This window comes from Protopterus annectens, chromosome 11.part0, assembly GCF_019279795.1.
Source record: "Protopterus annectens isolate FY-2018-M chromosome 11.part0, PAN1.0, whole genome shotgun sequence".
Lineage (NCBI taxonomy): Eukaryota > Metazoa > Chordata > Ceratodontiformes > Protopteridae > Protopterus > Protopterus annectens.
The window spans coordinates 1,054,109,739-1,054,129,738 of NC_056745.1; the positions used below are offsets into that span (position 1 = coordinate 1,054,109,739).

Sequence of the window (20,000 nt, forward strand, 5' to 3'; positions counted from 1 at the left end):
GTGATTAGTCAGTGTGCCTTACAAGAGTCACCTATCACTAAAATATTTTTACTGCTGCTGAGGTTTAAAGTGGTAGAGTTGGACTACTTTTGCTCAGGGTGACTCCTTACAGGAAATATGCATGTGGTGGATGAGTCAGCTGATTTTTACTAACACTTAATCTTATTTCTAGACAGCCTTGGGAGTGATTCTTCTGCAGCCTCAGCATAAAACATTTTGGTATGATCGGTAGCGTTGTCGCCTCACAGCAAGAAGTTGTCCCGTTCGATTCTCAGCTAGAGCGTCTTCTGTGGAGACGTGCGTGAATGGGCGTACCTTCGTTGAAGGTTGTGCGTTAGGGCCAGCAACTCAGCACATAAAAATCAACTGCCAATCATTAGCGGACCGGAGTTCTGCTGTGGCGACCCCTAACCGGGAAAAGCCGAAAGACACAACAACTGAAGGATTGTGGTGCAAGTGTACAAAGCTCACAAGGCAAGTTTTCAGGTAAGATGGAAACTTCCACATTAATTAGGTATTTACATCTATCACATGAGGAATTATTTGTGTTAAGCAAAAGTTTATCATCAGTGAGCCCAAGGCAGTTTGAACAGTCTTAGGAGTCCTAGTACTAAAAGTCTGGCAACAGAGTTGAAACTAGCAGACTAGTCAACTATCTTGTTCGCTGCTTGTGTTTGAACGAGCACAAAAATGCAGCACAGGGTGTGTAATTATGGTAGAATACACAAAATATACAGAAGGTCAAATAATGACTGGTAGTCTTCGAGATTTTGAAAGTAAGATGGAAAAAGGGGGTTAATTGCACTAAGCGGGTATAAAGACATGAAAAAATGGTATCTCAAGCTTTAGCAGTCAAAGCAGAAAAGAATTCACAGTTTTCTCTTCATTTGCTAGTAAAAGCAGATGAGATGAGATACAACCAGAGGAAATTCCAAATGCAAACTTATTGCCAGGATACCAACAGCCAAGGTAAGAGGAGAGGGAAGGAATTTTTGCAGTTAAATTGACATCAGAGATGTACAACACAAAATGCTTTGGCTTTAAGTATACAAAAAGTGGATGGGAGGCAGGAAAAAAATTCTTCAGACTTGAAGCGCTGTTGTTGAATGACCTGGAACTGCTACAAAGCAATCACAACTCTTAAACTAGCTTGGCTCATATTCACCTCACAAAAAAGAAACCAGGATTGAATTCCAACAGGTAGGCCACTTACATGCCAAAATGTAATGCACCTAATTACTGAACTGCGGTGGTGGTGCTGCGGTAGCGTTGTCACCTCACAGTAAGACATCCTGTTCGATTCTCAACTAAAGTGTCTTCTGTGTGGAGACATGCGTGAATGGGCGTACCTTCGTTGAAGGCTGTGCGTCAGGGTTGGCAACTCGGCATGTAAAAATCTACTGCCAATCATTAGCGGACCAGAGTTCCGCTGTGGCAACCCCTAACCGGGAAAAGCCGAAAGACACAACTGAATACAGGCTTAGATACAAACTTTTAAAACAAACTCAAAAACAGATAAAAAAAATGAAAATTCATGAGGCACTTAACTTTGGTGCTGAATAGCCCAGAGCTCTCAAACCAACAGCAGTTTAAAAAAATACAAGAATAACAGGGTGGGAGGCTGGGACAATTATTCAGGCAATTAGCTCTGTTGTTGAATGTCCTGCCATACTGTAAGCTAAGATACCCAGCAACTTAGCAGCCAAGGTCATCAAAGCTCTGAAAGGCTGGACGGCTGCCACACCTGCCATACCAGGACAGAACAGAATTCCAGAGTGTACAGGTGGTAATCTCAGACAAAAAATCTGACTGTCTAAATGTAAAGATCTTCAAGGCATGAGAGCTCAAAGCTGCCTTGCCATCAGAGGAAGATTTTCTGAAGGAATGCCAATATAGTACCCATAGGCATGCCAATGAAAACGTTTTCATCATGGGAGTCCTAGGCCAGTCAAGATGATGACATATCCATACAGAAAAGGGAATCATGGTATTCAAATACCAGTAAGCATCCAACAATGACCAGGATCATCAGAACAAGATTAGGGAAGCAATCATAAGATGCCTAACCACATATAGATTTAGGTAGACACACTTAAAAAAATTATCAGTCTGTGTTTTAACTGTGGCTAGGGTTACAACTTGACAGGTCTGTCTCCATACCCCCAACCTAGAAGCAGGGCAGTCCATCCAGAGACCCAGAAAGAACAGGTCTCTTCAAAAGTATATGGTGGGCTCCCATGTCCTCCCAAATAAGACTGAGTAAGAGATATACCAAAGCTCACATGCTCAGACAGCTGGCCCTAGATCAAGGAGAGGGAGCAAAGCACTCCCATCAGTTAGAAGAATAGCAGCATCCTTTATCCAATGGGCAGTGGAATCAGAGCCCACTCCCAGGCTATTCCATGGAACCCTTTGGAGAAGTAAAATGTTTGAACAGAGGAAGGAGGGGTCATCCCATGGTCAAGATCTAAAAAGAGGTACCTCTATCCACAACAACACAGATAGTGAAACATAAGGGTTAAGTAGACCAGGACTCTAAGATACATGGCTGACTCTGGAAATAGGGTACGCAGGGAATATTTGGCTCTATATCTAGGCCACCTATGGGGTGTCTTCCTCCTTCTAGAACAGCAAGAAATAAGTCAGCAGTGAAGAAACCCTCACTGGTATGTAATGCAGTCACCACGCAACAATAAAGACACCACACAAGGACTGAAGTTCTTGCCCAAACAGCCCATTTCAATAACAGAGAATCCATTTATCCAAGTAATGCCCAAGACAGATGAAGTCATACAAACCAGCATAAGAAGACAAATACCTGTACCGATATCATAAACCGGACATCCAGACACTATTGGAAAAGACGAGGGTGTTACACAATGACAGCTCTCATGGTGAAAAGTTATTCCTGAAGCTAGACTCATGGGAGGTCTTCGGCACACTCAGGGCCCTTTTTCATTAGGAGGATCAAGATCCTGGTGAAACACAAAGCTAAGTTCCAAAATTACAGAGGACTATACCTCCTTGTCAGTCCTGTCCTGCTCTTGATCAGTCTGGAAACTGCGTAGGAATGAGGCATGGATTTAGGTAATGCTGTACATCCCAAGACTGCAGGAAAGTTGGCCTTAAGCTGGTGAGAAAAGATCTCACTTCAGTCAGCTGAAGAATTATACACAACATTAACAAACTAGGGGAAACAAAAAATGTATGAGGATGCCTCCAGGCTCATGTGATAACATCAACAAAGCCTGGCTCCATGGGAAACACAAAAACAGAGGATAAGAGAAAATGTTCAACTGACCCATTCTAAGCCTAAGTAAAAGGAAAGACACAAACTCCAAATTGTCTCCTTAAAGGAGACTTCATCTACTCGGTGTCACAGGAACTCTGAGGCTAAGATGTTTCATTCATCTAAGAAAGGATGCCTCCTACACTTGGTTTCTCACAGGAAACCAACTAGAGAGGGAACCCAGAGTCCCGCCCCTCTTCCCAACTCTGGAGTTTAAATCACTCCAAGAGTCATGGAAACAAGAATATGCAAATTCCATAGGAAGTTAGGGCAGGTAAAATCTGTGAACAGTTGTGTATATGTGACAAAGGGAAATACTGCCAGCCCAGCTAGCTATAATTTTGTAAATAATTATATGTCATTTGTAAATATTAATATGATTTATATAGAAGTGTGACAGAAGGAGATAGTCAGCCCAGCTACCTGAAATTTTGTAAGTGGTTGTGTGTCATTTGTGAATGTCAACATGCTCAAGTAAGATGCTTGTGTCACCACTGTATTAGAACTATATGTCATATTGTACAGATGTATGCGGAAGAGATATTTTGTAAAGTACTGAGCAGAAATGTATATACACTATTTTAACTTTTTATATGTACATACTTTTTAACAACGGAAACTGCAACACAAGAAGTTAACTTCAGAAGAATAGCTGAGATTAAGTTACTTTATGGCTGGGCATAAAAAGAGGTGTTATCTTTCAGTTTCAGTGCAACAGGAGACATAATGTCTAGAATTAGAAGGTTTTTGTATTGTCTTTAAATGTGGAGGAATGTAAATTATTTTACGACTTCCACCATTTGCGAAAAGATCTGAGGCCCATGTATTTTGACATGTGGATGCTAAATGCTGCCAGCTGCAGTGGGGGGTTTCATCTAGGATAGTCAGATGACATGAAGTGCTGTCATGCTGCAAGTATTCCAGCAGCAATATTTGTGATATTAATTTAAGAACTCTCTGACAGAGAGACGGGGCATTTTGTACTTTGACTTTGATCTGACAGGAACATCCACTCACCACATCTGCCTGCTTGTTGTTCTGTAAGTAAGTTAACTAGGGTACAGTAATTTCTCTTAGATACAGTCAGGAATATAGTGAACTATAACTTAGGTTTATAGGTGTGTACTAGGCTAATGGCCCTGGAGCCTTTACAAGCCTAGCCATAGGATTACACTGGCATAGTGCCACCTGATCTTAGTTCCCAGTGCCTCTGTTGAGTAGAGCTGCTGGAGTTATCCCTGGGGTGTATTTGCTGTTTCCCAGCCACTCATCAAGATTTCTCTTGAAGAGGGTCAGTGAGGTGCTCTGCTTGACATGTATGGGAAGTCTGTTCCATAGCATGGGCAGTCTCGGGGTTATGAACCTGTCCCTCCAGCATGTTCATTGTGGTAATGAGGTTGAGGTCTCTGGAGCGTGTGGTGCAGAGGGATTGGGATTTCTTTAGATGTAGCATTTCTAACAGAGCTGGGTCAGACATGGCTTTGTAAGTCAAGCAGATATAGTCTCTAAGTAGGCGATATGAGACAGAATATTACAGGACAAGTGTTTAAGGCCTAGGATGCTCTTTGTGAGGTACTTTTGTGGCCTCTCCAGTTGTTGCAGGTGTCTAGTGAGGTACACGCCAAATGGGGCATTGTACTCGATGACTGGTCAATGAGGGAAGAGCAGAGGGAGACAATGACCTCTTTCTTCCTGGATGCAAAACCCTTAGTAATGAGATGTGCCACATAGAAGGACTTTCTGACCACAGTGGCAATGTGATGATCAAAAGAGAAGTTGCTGTCAACCTGTATTCCCAGATCTCTTATAATGCCATCTGTGTTCAGTGGACTACAATCAATTTGATAATTCATGGGAACAGTTTTTCCCAAAGGGGATGATGACACATTTTTTGGCATTAAGCTTAAGGCCATGATTCTGACACCAGTCGTTGGTCTCAGTGAGGCCTTTCTGTAGGATGTCAACATCACATGGGGAGTTAATAATAGCTTCCAATTTGCAATCGTCTGTGAACTTTGTCAGTCAGAGTCCTTTCGTGTTGGCCTGGACTTCAGAGAAGTAGATACCAAACAGGAGAGGACACAGGACCGAACCCTGAGGGACTCCACTAGTCACCAGTCTGAGTTGTCAGCGACTTTCACACTGTGGATTCTATTTGTGAGCCAGTTTGCAACCCACCTCAGTGATATAGGGGTTGATGCCAAGCTTAGTGAGTTTTTCTATGACTTCTGAGTGGGGAATGGTATCAAAAGCCTTGGCCAGATCAAGGTAGGCTGTATGAACCACCTTGCCTTCATCCACAGCTCTGGTGACTGACTCAAAGAAGTCGACCAAGTTGAGCAACCATGATCTACCCTTCATAAAACCAAACTGTGTGGGATCTAGAGTTTGGAGATTCCCTATATCCTTGTTTATTAGGTCCATGATTATGCGTTCCATAGTTTTGCATATCAGACTTGTCAGGCTAATGGGGCGATAGTTCACAGGGTCTGTAGTCGCTCCTCCTTTGTGGAGAGGGATGACTGTAAGCAGTGTGCCATTTGGTAGGGACAAAGCCTGATGTGAGGCAGTGATTGAACAGGGCACACAGGTGAGGTGCCAGTTCACTCTGTAGCTTATGTAGAACACAACCAGGGATATTGTCAGGTCCCATAGAAGCTGTATTCTTGGCCCTGGACAGTGCTGTTTTAACCTGTGCAGCAGTAATACTGGGTGCTTGGCAATCTACTGGTATTGTGATTGGTCCTTGGGGACAGAAGGGTAAAGTTGGCATTGAATCTTTCGGCCAGTCTACTGGCAATATCTGTTGGCCCAGTACAGGAAGTACCATTGTGCAGTAGCTCACAGAAAATCTGGGTATTGCCGTGGAGATTCTTTACATAATTATAGAAGCCCTTGTTGTTGTGTTTACTATCTGCTGTAATTCTGTTTTCATAGCTAGCTTTAGAGGATTTGATGAGGTATCTGAACTTTTTATTGAGGCTGATAAGGGAGTTCTTCCAGTCTTGGGATTTCACCTTATTCTGCATCAGTTTCCTCCTTCTATTGTAGAGTTTGTTTATGGCTGGGGACCACCAGATTGGCTTCCTTTTTTTGGAGGAAAGCATCTTGGTTCTATTGGGTATGGCAAAATCCATGCATTTGTGTACGTGTTCGTACAGTGCATTGCTGTATAATTCTGTGGTCACGCAACTATTCTCCATTTGCATTGGTGCCATGAAGTTAGCCACCTCTGTTTTTAGGAGCCCAAAGTTAGCTTTGGAGAAGTTTTTCATGGTGGTTACCTTTGCTGGGGGTGGGAGGGATGTGGATTTCCAAGGTGATTAGTTTGTGGTTGGATTTAACCAGGGAGGAGCTGACTAATTGTGTAGAGCAAGGTTTTCTTTATTTATTTGAGACAGTCCTGTAATGTTGTTTTAAATATTGCCTGTAATTTGAACTCTGATGTAAATGTGATTACTTACCAAGTATCTTCTTGTTCTTTTATTATTTGTTATTAAATATATTTAAACCTTTCATTGTGGCTGATATTTGTGAGGCATTTTTAAGTTCTGAGAGTACTTGCATATTTATTTGGTGACACTGTGAATAACCTTGCTCTTGGTCAAACTACCATTTGGATTAACAGTAACATTACACAGTAAGACTGGACACCTGTTGTTAAGGGCCTTAGAGTAGCTGATAAGGAGTGGCTGGTGGCAGTCAAAACTACCTTCTAGTCTGTAGTCTGGGCAGAAGGGGGCATAGCTAGTAAACCTGTGCCAGCCTTTCCCAAGTATGTGTGTGGTGTGTGTGTATGATTCAAATCTCAAAGTGTGTGTGTGTGTGTGTGTGTGTGTGTGTGTGTGTGTGTGTGTGTCAGTTACTTGGGCAGGGACATGAAGCACTGGCTGGACAGAGAAGGTGCTGGAGGTCTTGGCTTGGCCACTCAGCTGAGATCTCAGTTCTATAGCTGTGCCAGTGGGGAGTCTTATTGGAGATCTCGAGAAAGAGGGGAAAATCCAGCCCCAGACTGACTGTGGTTTCTGTGTGCTCATAAGGGAAATTGCACTTTACTGTGTGCGTACTTGTCATCCTACTAATGTACGTCCCCCATTGCTGCCATTGGTGAGGATTGAGGCTCCTTGAATACTGGGCCAGTGGTGGGGTGTCACAGTATATACCAAAGGTCGACTGCACCAGGTCAGATACAGCATCCAAATAAGACTGCGAGCTCTACCAAGAGTTGAAAAAGTAACCAAGCTCTGTGTAACCGTCTCTAAAATGAGCTCATCCTACAACTCTTCCTCAACCCAGGCCAACAAATGAAGATGTAGCCAGATAACTCAAGGGCCCACTTCCCATACTTAGACTGGCTGAACAAGGAACTAAGCCAATCAGTCAAGGTAAGACTAGCATGAACACTCCAAGATGATCTCCCTCAGAGTGGAAGCCAGGGGTGCACCTTTTCCAGGAATCAAGTCTCATTACTGATCACACACCTGCAAATGAGGGATAATATTAATTCCTGGCAGACCAGAGGAGCTATAAACCAGAAGGGATATAGACCCATGCAGTTCCCCACCAACCCCGTAACATTTAGGAACAATTCCAAATTAAAATACATATTATTTAGTGATAGTTTGTCAAAATGCAATGCCCTTCCCAACCCTAAGTTCACAGAAGCCTAAGTGGAATTGTTCACAGAGATCATGTACAACCATTTAATGCATAGAGGCTGCTGTACCTACTAGAAGTAAGACCACAACAAACCACACTGATGGAATCCTAACCTTAACAGGATATATAACAAAAGAAAAAAGTCATGGCTAAACTAAAGCAGAACAACTCCCATAATGATAAGAGCTCTCTAGTTAAACTAAACAGGAAACTAAGAGGACTAATTAAGTCCACGATGGTCGATTATGAGGTAAAAACAGCCTCACAGGCTAAAGGCAATCACAAGGTCTTCTACAGCTATGTCCAAAACGTCAAAGGCAGCGCACATCAGTGTACAAAACTGGCGATCAATAGTGCCACCTTCACTGAGCACAGAAACGCAGCAAATTTTCTAGCTCAGAAATTCAGCTCAAACTTCACCTCCCCTGCTTCCACCTATGAAATACCTGCCAGCATAACCCCCATCCTATTCAAAGGCAGAAGGGTCCTGGTGGCGCTTGCTAAAAAACAAAAACACAGCCTAAATGGTCCCTGAAAATATTTTGGGATGCTTCTTAAATTGTTTAAAACATGACCTAGCAAATTCAACTACAACCTAAAAACAAGGTAGTTCAAAAGTATGGTCACAGTACACCTGGAGCCACAATTCACGAAAATAAGTTTTTTTAATATTGAAATGCCAATAAAAACAAGTAAAAGATAAGCGCTTTCATCTTCTTAATGAAAACTTCTTCAGATAAAACTATGTCTGAAAAATTGAGTCCATATATACACCAATCTAGATCACATGAATGCAAAGCCCCCAGAGATGTCATGCTTCCTTTGGGAGGATTTAAAAAGGATTTTTAGAAGATTTAAAGGGCAACACAGAAAGACATGTAGGTGACAAAATTTATGAGGACACATAATATTATAAATAAAAAGGATACCAATGCTCTTTCCAAACATACCATGGAATTTCCTGACCATACCTTTAAATTTTTTAATTTTAGAACAATGTGTCCTGTCAGTAGAGAGGGCCCATGGACATTCAATCTGGAAAAACTTGAACTTCGCTGGCAATTGAAACTTAATGCCATGAACTGGCCTGGTTTGAATGACCAAATATCCATCACCTGTATTTTAAAACTGAAATTTTCAGAAAGGTGATGGCTGCAATATGTTGCCAGTACATTATTATTATGTAAAAAATCAGAAGTACATGTATAAACTAACTTAACGCTGTTATAATTCAAGTCATTTTTATACCTGCATAGCCCTTTAAATCTTCTAAAAATCCTCTTTAGATCCTCCCAAAGGAAGCATGACATCACTGAGGCTTGGCATTCATGTGATCTAGATAGGTGTATATATATATATATATATATATATATATATATATATATATATATATATATATATATATATATAGATATATATAGATATATATATATGCATATATATATATATATAGATATATATATACATATATATATATCTATATATATATATCTATCTATATCTATATATATATATATATATATATATATATATATATATATATATATATATATATATATATATATATATATATATATATATATATATATATATATATATAGATATATAGATATAGATATATATATAGATATAGATATATAGACACAATTTTTCAAACATGGTTTTACCTGAAGAAGTTTTCATTAAGAAGACGAAAGTGCTTATCTTTTACTTGTTTTTATCAACATTTCAATATTAAAGCAACATTTTTATCATGAACTGTGGCACCAGATATACTGTGTCCGTACTTTTGAACTACTCTGGGTTGCAGTTTCTTCTTTGTGAATTACAACCTAAAAACAAGCTTTGCACCATGTGAATGGAGGGCTGTAATGATTATCTCACTTCACAAAAGTGAACCATAAACCAACCCTGGAAACTACAGACCTATTAGTCTGACTAGTCTAATATGCTAAGCCACATTATCATGGAAATGATCATCAAAAACAAAGGCAACCTTCGGACACTGAACCAACCTGCTTGGCTTTGTCAAGGGAATGTCATTCCCCACTAAACATGGCTGACTTCTTTCTGAAGGTCACCAAGACAATGGATGGGGGGAAAATTGTGGATACCGCATACCTGGACCTGGCTAAGATGCTTGATAGAATACCCCACTCAGTTATAGTTGACAAACTCAGTGAACTGGACATAAACCCCTATATAACTCGCTGGATTGCCATCTGGCTTACAGACAGGACCCAGGAAGTCAGGACTGGTAATATCACCTCTACTAAAACACAAGTTACCAGCAGAATACCTCAGGGCTCTATGCTGGGACTGCTCCTATTTGGCATCTACTTCTCTGAGGTAAAGGCTAATGTCAAAGACCTTTGGATGAACATGTTTGCAGATGACTGAGAACTGGGAGTTATCATAGATTCCCCCCATGACACAAACATCTTACAAGAAGGTCTAACACAGACAGACAAATGATGCCAAAGTCATAGACTAAAACTCAATGCCAAGGAATGCATTATAGTGCCTTTTGGGAAAACTGCCACCCAGGTTGATTACATCATCAATAAGACACCCCTAAGAGTTGACCTGGTAGTCAGGAATTTAAGAACATATGTAGAGAGTAATCCAGCCTTTGACCAACATGTCACCAAGGTAATAAGAAAATCATTCTATGTCGCCCAACTTATAAGTCAGGGCATGGCATCCAGGTCCACAGAAGTCATACTACCACTTCATTCGGCCTGTATCAAGACCCATCCTTAAGTATAATGCCCTCTTCAGCATGTACCTGACAAGATATATGCAACAGTTGAAATGTGCACAAAGGTTCCTTACCATGAGAATCCAGGGTATGAACAGGCTGTCCTACGCAGATTGCCTTAAAGCCCTATCTCTGCACTCTGTCTCCTACAGAGAAGTGAACTATACCTAGTATACAAGGCATCCCCAGTTCAGCTCTAATGGACCTTCTGCACATCTGTAGAATGAAAAACATTGGAAACACTAGATCCAAGGATTCAAATTTTGCTTGTGACATAAATAAAAAGAAGTTATGCACTTACCATAACATTCCATCTGTGTTGTTCATTTTCATTCTTCCTCAACTGATTTGGGTTCGGATCCAAAACATTGGATCTGACTCAGCTGCTGTAATAACTCATGGCAAATTGAACCTCTCAAGCTTCTCCCTTACCCATAATGCACCACCCCCATTACCTCAGATATTGATTGCAAGTTATAAAGAAAGACGTACTCTTACTTCATATATCAGATAGAGAGACAGAGAGAGGGACAGCAAGGCAGTGCCACATCTGGAGCTGGTAATATTTGTATGATATAACAAATTTGTTAGATCCGCCTGCTCATTCTTCTAAAATAAACCCCAAAAGTGTTGGGGGATGCTGGGTGGGGAGTTGAGGAGGAATGAAAATGGACAACACAGCTGGAACATTATGGTAAGTACATAACTTCTTTATCTGAAGCTGTCAATTTTCATTCTGTCCTCAACTGATGGGACAGAGTCCCTAGCTACATAGAACCATGGGTGGACTCAAGGAACGATATTTCCGAGCACCACTGAGCCAAAAGATGCCCTACCTCTGGGCATCAAATCCAACCTATAATGACAGATAACAGTGTGAGGGGAAGCCCAAGTTACTGTTGAACAAATGTCATGCATTGAAGTTCTTGAATGGAAAACTGAGGATGTAGCTACAGCTCTGGTTGAATGAGCATATACTTTCTTTGGCAAAGTCGTACCAGATTTGTTGTAAATAAAGGAGATACGGTCATTAAGCCATTTAGCCAAGGTGATTTTAGATACAGGTGAACCTAATTTCAGATCAGCAATGGATACAAACAACTGATCAGTCATTCTGATATCTTTTGTTCTATTTTGATTGAAACTTAATTGTCTATGCACATCTAGCAAATTTAACAAGTATTCTCCTTTGTTGGACTAATTCTGGAAGACTTCGACATTGATGCATTGATTAATAGTGGTGTGTGATACCACTTTGGGCAAAAAGGATGCATTGGTTCATAGGAAGACTCTGCCCTTAATGAAAATGAGATAAGGAGGTTTCACCGACAATGCCTGAATATTTGAAGTTCATCTGGCAGAAGTGATAGCAACTAAGAATAAGGTCTTCCAAGACAGAAATTTAAGGTCATAATCATGGGCAGACTCAAAGGGTGGAAGAATCAAGGACTGCAGTATCAGATTCATATCCCATGTGGAGTGGCAGCTTTAAAAGGAGGTTTGAGAAGAATTGTGCCACATAAGAAGGCTTTACATAGCTTATGACAGGCTAGTGAACAGCCATCAAAACCAATGTGGAAATTAGAAACTGCTGCCAACTGGACTTTCACTGTTGAAGAAATGGCCCCTTGGTTGAAGAGTAGTGTCAAGAACTCCAGCACATGACTAATTAGGGCCCAGAAAGGGTCAACATGCTTTTGAAGAGCCCACTGTACAAATCTTTTCCACTTACTAGCATAAAGTTTCCTAGTGGATGACTTAAGGGAAGACAACAAGATGTGACAAACAGAGGAAGAGTGCATTGATTGTCTGGCTATTATTGGAATTGGAGAAACCAAGCTGACAGCTTGAGGTTCAGCAAGTCTGGGTGTGTCATGCCCATCAGATGAAACAGGAGATCTGGATCTGGGTCCAGAATCCAGGGTTGGTGAATTAAATAAGGCCACAGGAAGGGAAAGCAAATCTGTTGAGGCCAAACGGGGGCAATGAGAATGATTTTGGTCTTCAAGCTGGCAGCTCTCTGAAGTAACTTTGGAATTAATGGAATTGGGGGATATGCATAAAGTAATCCGGGAGCCAATTTTGGAGGAGAGCATCCCTTGGTGATTCCTCCTGTGGGGGATTAGAGCAAAATAGCTGCTGCATTTGTTGTTTAGGGGAGATGTAAAGACATCGCAGCAAGGCTGATCCAACTTGTGGAAAATTAGTTTCACAACTTTCTGGTTGAGGGTCCATTCAGAATGCACCTGCTCATCTTGTCTGTTAACACGTTTGACTTCCCTGGAATGTGCATTGCTAAGAGAAAGCAGTTAGAAGATATTGCCCATTGCCACATCCTTAGTGCTTCTCAACACAGGGGGGGTTCATTCTGGTTCCTCCTTGTTTGTTGATGTACCAAACCACTGATATATTGTCTGTTTGTACTGCAATCATTCCTGATGGGAGAGCATTCTGAAAGTCTTGTGCTAAAAGCACTGCTCTCAACTCCAGTACGCTGATACACAAATTGGTCAGGGCACCACATGTCTTGGACTGTCTTTCCCAGGTAATGCCCCCTCCCCCCAGTTGGGAAGCATCCATGGTCACTATGCCTTGGGCTGCGAGGGGACAAATAGACAGCCCTGTAGCAGTTGCTCTGAATGGATCCACCACATCAGACTTTTCTTGCATGAGTTGGTAATTCATACTGGAGTGGACAAGGGAAGTTGAAGTATCGACCATTGTTATGTCAACATCCACTGAAGAATCCTTGTGGGAAACCTGGGTAATGGAACAAGGATTATCTCTGCTGCAACTGATCCTAGAGCTTGCAGAACTAGGTGAGCTGAGATTGTGGTACTGCAAAGTATCTTGTTGACTTGTGACATTAAAGTCTGAACTGTGGAAAGAGGAAGGGAGGCTATCGTTGATCTTGTGTCGAGTAGCGCTGCTATGAATTCTAGAATGTGAGATGGCTCTAGATTTGACTTCCTGAAATTTATGGTTATTCCTAACCTTGTACAAGCCTGGATGACTTCTTCTCTTGCCATGATGATTTGATGCCTGGTTGGAGTGGAAATGAGCCAGTTTAAGTACAGAAACAGAAAGAATCCTTGCAATTTCAAGTGAGCTGCTAACACTGCCATACATTTGGTGAACACTCTGGGGACTGTGGTGAGAGGCAGTGCTCTGAACTGATAATCAATGGCTACTAGCCAGAAGCGTAAGAATTTCCTGGAACGTCTGTTTATTTTTATAAGACAGTATGCATCCTGGAGATCTATTGAGCACATCCAGTCCTCCTTTTCCAAAAACAGAAGAATGCACTGAACCATGACCATCCGAAACTTTGTCTTTTGAAAAAATCTATTAAAGCTGCTGAAATCGAAAATTAGTCTCCAGTCCTCTGTTTTCTTTGGATCTAAAAAGAATCTTGAGTAAGTTCTGGATCCTTTCTGGTCTGGGAGGACCTCTTGGATGAATTATTTTTATAGCAGCTTTTGAATTTGAATAGCTGCTTGAATCCTCTGACTGCGTGGAACATCAGAGATTTTCCTGGAGATGAGGGGAAGGAGGGAAAAAAGGAATTACATATCCTCTGGATATGATCCTCTGCATCTTTTATGTTTAGCCAGGCTCTCCAGTGCAGGGACAATTGGCCACTGACTGCCTCCAGAGGTGGGTGATTGGGCCTCCTTTCAGGAGCTCTGGAAGGGTTCGCCAAAGAAAGAATCCTTGGACCCCCGATGTTGTGGGTCTCCTCTGTCATGAGGGCGGCATCCACCATTTGAGCTTCCTCCTCTGTCTCCGGGGTAATGTCCTCCATGCATGTTTTGGAAAGATCCATGAGATTTCTTGAACCACATCTTTCCACAACCTCAATGATTCCGCAAAAAGGATATTTGAGAGGTGAAAAAAATGCATGCAAATGGCAGAAAGGTGTTTTTTTACTTTAGGGACAAAAACAGATATGCTGTCAAAGGAAGCAATGACGAATGTAGACTTAAAAGGCTCTGTGAAGACACAAAAGTGCATCCAGGCATGCCTCCTAATGGCTATGCCTGAACCCACTGCCCTTAAGGTTCCTTCTGAAACACTGGAAATAAGCTTCATGGACGAGTTCAATATCGATTGTAGGGTTGCCAGCTGTGAGGTGACGGAATTCTTCACCTCCTCAGACACGGTTCCTGCGAGGGGGATCTGAGAGTTCTTTAATCAGATCCCTCGGTAGTCTGGTGAAATGTGCCAAATAGTTTAGGGACCTCAAGGCAAGGTCCCTGACCAATCCTATCCATCGGCCACAACTCCTTGTCGTGGGGATGAACACAGGAGCTTTCGTCAGCTAGTTCCTTCCTAGTGGCCGCCGTTATGACCATGGCATCAACAGAGGGGGCCCTTGTACCAGAGCTGCTTGTCTTCTGGAGGGGTCATAATCTTATAAGACTTCCTAGGAATGGCTTCAGTGGTGTCAGGTTCCTTCCATGCCCGCTGTGAGACCAAGTCAAGAAACTTGTCGGCAGCAGAATCATCCAAGAAGTAGACAGGCTGGTACCAAACACATCCAGGAGTTGAGATTCCTCCAAAGGATTGCTGAGCTTGCAGCCAACTCTCTGTTTCAGGATTTGAAGGATGTGTCTGAACAAGACATCCAAAGGAGGCGACTGTGGAGACCCTTTGCCCTCCTCAACATCTGTGTCCTCCGTGACAGATTCAGGGTAATCCAAATGCTCTTCTTGCATGTCTTCTTCCGAAGGACCTCCTCAGTGGGATAATCTGGGGAGGTATCAGAACAGGTAGAAATACCCAACTGGGTGTCCTGGGGTTTTGGTACCAGCTGTCCTTGTGGGGGAGTTAGTTGAGACTCTTGATGCAGAGATGGAAGTGGTGTAGCTGCAGGACACAAGGGGATAGGACCAGTATGGGTCATGGTCGTTGATAGGACTCTTTCCACAGTCCTAAAAGCTGACCTTCCCAGACAGGCATAGGAACCTGGATCTGAGAGGTGCGCTCTCTGATCCATGGTCTTTCCCTGCTCTAAGGAAAGTCCCCCCGAGGCAGAAGTCAGAGCCAAACTAACCCTTGCTGAACTCTGAGTGTGGATATGGCTCTGAACTGAAACAACTCGGATCCAACAGGGTTGAATCAGCTCTGAGAGCTCTCCGGATCCCATTGTATGGAAGAGATAAGAGCAAGCTTCAGATATGATAATACAATGATTCTCAGATCCGATGATCATGGGCCTAGACAACACAGATCCAAGGGCTCCAAGACTACAAACTGAGTCAGAGGAAGAAGAGTTAAAGGTGGTGTCGTGGATGTATTGGCTTCCTGACCTGAAGGGGTAGGAGCCGGTGCAAAAACTGGCTGGCTCTGCACCATGAGGATCTGTCTCACTACCCTCTTCTCATCTTTCACAGTGAGGCTTCTAAAAGAACAAGAGGACTGAGAATCTAGTCTATAAAGAAAGGGAGAAAGTACTCTCGATGGAACCGGGTCCAGAGATGGGGAGTACCTTACATCCTGCTGACTTGTCGGATCTAACATCTTTGGATTTGATAAATCCTTAATTTTCTGAGACTCTGGATCTGAAGCAATAGGTTAATTCGTCAAAAGGCTTTTCGTTTTTCTTTGATCCGAGGGGGGCAGATCTTAGATTCTAATTTTACTTTTCTTAGACAGATCTAAGGAAACTGTATGATCTGAAGAAGGTCTTTTAGAAGTTTTCTCCAAGGCCTTAGAAGAAACAGAAGAAGAGCTTGGAGAGGAGTGTGGTAATTTTTCAAAGTTTTCTCCAGCTATGGCATCGCCAACAGAAGATGGTAGAAGCCCCTTCAAAATCAATTTGTTTTTGTGTTCAACCAATGCTAGGGGTTGAATGCTTGACAGATTGTGCAGCTCTCTTGAAGGTGGAGGGGCTAAGGCAATAAACACAGAGAGTGTGCGAGTCAGAGATGGGATCTTCTAACCACACTTCACACTCTTTTTAAAACCAGCAGGGCTTTTTCTTTTTCAGCCATGCTTACTAGAAGAGGAAACAAACAGCTAGAACCAAATTACCATACAGAATAACTACAACCACAAGATTAAAAAAAAAAAATATATATATATATATATATATATATATATATATATATATATATGGACACAATATATATAGATACACTTTTTTAACAGGAATAGAAAAAGAGAAAGGACTACCTACAAAGGTAGTAAAGAACAATGATAAAATGCAAAAAGGTGAAGGGAGAGACAAAAGGGGCGAAATAGACACTAACAATAACATCAAGAGTACGTTAGTATGAGAAAGAGAGAGATTAAAGAAGAATATCACTTTAATAAAGAAAAACAAGCACTTATCTAGCCCAAATAACTCAAGAAACAACTCACCACATATTTCACCAAATGGCGGCAAACAAAATCTGAGGTAATGTGGGATGGTGCATTATGGGTAAGGGAGAGGCTCAAGAGGTTCAAGTTGCCACAAGCTTTTACAGCGACCAAGTCAGATTCGACATCTCAGATATGAACCCATTAGTTGAGGGCAGAATGAAAGCTAATAACACTAGGTCACATGTTATTGAGACAGATAAGTGTTTCAGAGGATCCCCATACTCTGGAACAGGCTGCATGTGAAGCACAGCCCATCCCTAACCCTATTTAAGCATAGCCTTGACCAATGGATAGGCAATCGGAAATTCACCCTGGGTCTGGCCCGCATGTCTCTGACAGACAGAGGCAGATAGTAAAGCCCAAACTAACATATCACCCCACATAACCTCTAGAAACTTCCTAACATAAGCTCTCCTAATAAATGCCTATGACATATAGGGACACAACTAAGTCAAATGCCCTAGGCAATTTTGCATGGAAACTACTTACCTGGTACTGAGAAGCTCCCTGTAACTAGTCCTAAGAAACAGTAGTTGTGTAAAATATTACCATACTACAGATGTCCTTCTCTTCCATGTTGCAGTATTCTTAGTGAGGGATTCTCCACCTCAGGAAACTCGAACGTCGGCTCCTATACAAAAGCTTAAACCTGGTTGCTGTAGGTGTGTGGGATGTTACACGTAGGGCCATAAACCAGGGACCTTAAATGTGATGTTTCCACGCAAAGACTTTAGAACTTTTCAGCCGCAGTTAAACGTCAGATCAATTGCATTGCTCCTCTATTATCAAGATGTCTGAAGCTAAGTACCCCATTGGGGATTTTGTTTTTTGGCTATTGCTTGAGCTTGGTTTGCTGTCCCCCTTTTAGCTGATGTCCACTAAGAAGGGTAAATGCCGATGCGAGCATCAGATTCCGCATAAAGACTAGCATGGCCATTGCATTTTTTTTGCCTAGGCCGAGAACACGACCGTACCTCTTGTCTCATTTGCCAATCCTTTACCCCAAGGACTCTCCAAAGCTGTCTGGCTGCCCTTAATCTTTACTTAGTAAACCAGAGGCTAAAAAAGTTAGTGCTTAGGATGGATCCCGAGTCGGATGCCCAGGCGAAGCCTCCATGCAAAAAGGCCAAGATGTCATGGCCTAGTACTTCTGCCCCTCCACCATCGGACACCCCTCCACCTTCCAATTTAGGAGTTGAGGGACATCCATTACAGCCGTCTACTTCTTCAACTTCCCTCAAAAAGCTGCTTCTGAAGTAATGGCTGGCACATCCACAGAGGTAGCTCAGACATTGGTTTCTACCGATGTCAAGGGGGAACCACGCCTCACCAGACGTCCGAGTGGGATACCAGAAACAGAGGCCCTAGCTCCAGGAAAGGCCCCTGAAATTAGCCCTTCTCCCAGGACTACTCCTTTGAAAAGGAAACAGAAAAGCAAGCATCTATCGCCCTCTACAGAGGGATTACCTGACTGGCAATCCTTCACTCAGTCCTTGATGCAGGCTTTCATGGCTCTTAGGCTCTCAGCCTCTTCACCCTCCACTATTACTGTTCTCAGTCCTAAGCCTGCCTCAGCTACTTCAATGCACCTTCCCACTTCTCATGAAGGAGAAGAAGAGGAGGCTTATTCCTCATCATCGGTTGAGTCGATTACTTACTCATCACAGATTGCCTCTCCAATGGAGTACTATTTCCCCTGATAAGGAATCCATGGAATGGGACTCTGCTCCAGAGGACATCACCTTTGGAGAGAACATTACCAAAATGAAAGAATATTTCTAATGGGATACTTCCTAAATGACTGAAACTCAAAAGAGATATTTCGAGTTACTACAAGTAAAATCTCCCTCTCCATCTTCCATCCCATCAGTTATACCCACTTATATTGATGCATTTTCTTCAGCATCAAAAAGTCCTGATTCATAGCCACCTGCCCCTAAGAGACGTGACTGTTTCTATAAGGTGCCTGATGAACAAAAATTCCTGGTGAAACCCCCATTGGCAGACCCGGCAGTGATTCCTGTATCCCCTGACAAGTAGTCTAGATTAATACCCTCCTCATCCCTTTTGCCTACTGACAAGGACAGTAAGAATATGGACAGGATATGCAAGAAGGTCTATACCTCCTCCACCCTACCCTTCAGAGCTATCAACTACCAAACTCATATGATAAAATATGCCTTGGACTTAGTATCCCAAGCCTCTACTCTCTGATGCCCCTCTTGACCACAACCTCCTGTTTGGGAAACAGTCTGCAGAACTCTTTAAGAATGTTCAGGAGAAAAGGAAGGAGCTTCAAGATATTAAACACCTTCTGGTGTCCCCCATTCCTAAATACTACAGGAATTACCCAGCCAAGACTACCTTTGTCAGGAGGACCCCCTTCTCTACTACTCCTTCCTCTTCCAGTCATAGGAAAGGAGCCAGAACACAGACCACTTCCAGACCAGCTTCCTCTCAACACGAGAACTATCACCACAGACTGTTGGGTTCTGGCAATGGTAGAACAGGGATATTTCCTCGCTTGGAAAGAAAGACACCCTGCAAGGGGCATTCCATTCCCACCCAAAAATCAACTACACCTTATTCCCCAGCTCCTGCAGGATCTTCTGAACCATGGAACTATAATGCAACCGCAAAAACATTTACTAGCTATAGCAAGGATCAGGATCAGAGTTATGTGAGTGGCCAAAAACAAAATTGCTCAGCAGAAGAAAAATGAACAATGGTCAATAAACCAAATATAAAATAACGAAGCAGTTCCATTTCACATAGGTAAACAGCTACTCTGAAGCACCAAGAATTTCTAGAAAAGTTTCAGAATACTGACTGACAGAGGCAACAAAACATCCAAAAGACCCATATGGTGAGTCCTCAATGTTAGATCAACAAAATGGTGTTAAAAACTTGGATAATTTAATA

At 42.2% G+C, this 20,000-nt stretch overlaps 1 protein-coding gene across 1 annotated transcript in view; it reads right to left on the reverse strand.

The window, feature by feature from the left end:
• LOC122815022 (leucine-rich repeat serine/threonine-protein kinase 2-like) overlaps window positions 1-20,000 on the reverse strand; it is a 2,570,681-nt gene that overhangs the window by 949,375 nt on the left and 1,601,306 nt on the right. The gene's annotated exons all lie outside the window — the stretch shown is intronic.